Here is a 1680-nt window from a genome sequence, read left to right as displayed (position 1 = left end):
TAAATGAGCAGTAAGGAGAGAGATATAATTTCAAATCTCAAAGTGTAAGAGATTGATAGGGCATACACTGAATGAATCCCAGTTACACTACTTAATTTGGTGAGAAAAGGTCTGTACTTAAAAGAGATTGGAGTAAAGAGGTAACCTTAAATTCAGACATCTATTTAACAACATTTTTTTTTTTTTTTAACAAAAATCCAAAGCCATTGCCTTTGAGTCAATCCCAACCATAGTAACACCATAGGACACACTAGAACTCCCTGATAGGGTTTCTAAGGCTTTAATCTTTACCAAAGCAGATTAATACAGCTGTCTCCCACAGAACAGCTGGTGGGTTCAAACTACCAACCTTTCAGTTAGCGACCAAACAGTTAACCACTGTGTCATCAGGGCTCCTTCACTGAACCACAGAAGAATTTAAAATCTCCAGTGCTAAGGTTTGTAATACAGAAATAATGAATAGAGAATATGTCATGTAATGCAACCTTATCTTCAATTAAACTAGCAGCAGCACTAGACAGAAGATCCCATACTTCAATTCTGTGTTTTGACCTGCATCACCTTATTCATATTTAATTGACCAAAGTGACATAACTGTATCTACATTTAAAGAATGGGAAGCATAATCCTCCTGCGTGTACAAAGAAGAAGCTAACTGGATCTTGGTAAGCTGTAGTAATGATTACAACATTGATTAATAAAAACAAAAACTTAATTAAAAATAAATATGCTATAACTAGAAGAATATAAGTAGAAAAATATATAATTTATGAACTCCATCTCTGCTACTCCTATGAATTTTTTTTATGCAAATGTCATCAATAATCCATATCTGACCTAATAAGAATTCAAAATCACAGCTTCCTCCTTCTTGAAATTCTCTCTTACATTAGTTTATTGGAAATACAGTATCTTGAATTTCAATTTAGTTTTTTCCTTCTTCAGTTCAACCAAATGTGACGCATACCTATTTCCACACTCCTTCCCCTTCAGTGAACACTAGCACAATTCCATTGCCAGTACAAGACTTCTCTCTTGTCTGGAGCCAACTTTTTTACCTGCATGAAGTCTAGAAATGCCAGGAAGTTAACATCTCCATAGAGAAATCCTCAAACAATGGTCTATAAATATACTAGATCCCCCTCCCTCAAGACGAACTAACACTGAAGTGAATGCTTCACAAAAGGGAAATACTAACTGAGGATCAAGCTCCAGTTTATCATAATGACAATTTCCCAGTTGCCATCCAGTTGATTTTGACTTTTTCCACCACCATCACCATCCAATATGTGAAAGTATAACTGTGCTTCTTAAAATTTTTAGTAGCTGCCTTTTCAGCAGTAGATCAGTAGGCTTTCTTCCAACCCATCTCTGAATAGACTCAAACTTTCAATCTTTTGAATAACAACAGTGTATGTTAATAGTTTGCACCACTGAAGGACAATGGTAATGCACTAGATAATAAATCTTTCCTTGGTGTCTTGCCTTCCCTGTCTCAGTTTTTTCCTCCCTATCAGTATTTCTTTTGTTCATCTTTTCAATAAACTATTTGAATTTGTCTGAGTCTGCTTCTGAAGGAACACCAACTAAGATAGAAACCTTCAAAGTTGATGTTTCCCAAATCTGCTTTTCTCTTTGGTTCCTTAACATTATGTCCATTATCATCATCCATGAAATTGA

This window comes from Orycteropus afer, unplaced genomic scaffold (genome assembly GCF_000298275.1).
Source record: "Orycteropus afer afer isolate SDZICR_OR568_19922 unplaced genomic scaffold, OryAfe1.0 scaffold00138, whole genome shotgun sequence".
Lineage (NCBI taxonomy): Eukaryota > Metazoa > Chordata > Mammalia > Tubulidentata > Orycteropodidae > Orycteropus > Orycteropus afer.
This window is presented reverse-complemented; position numbering follows the sequence as displayed.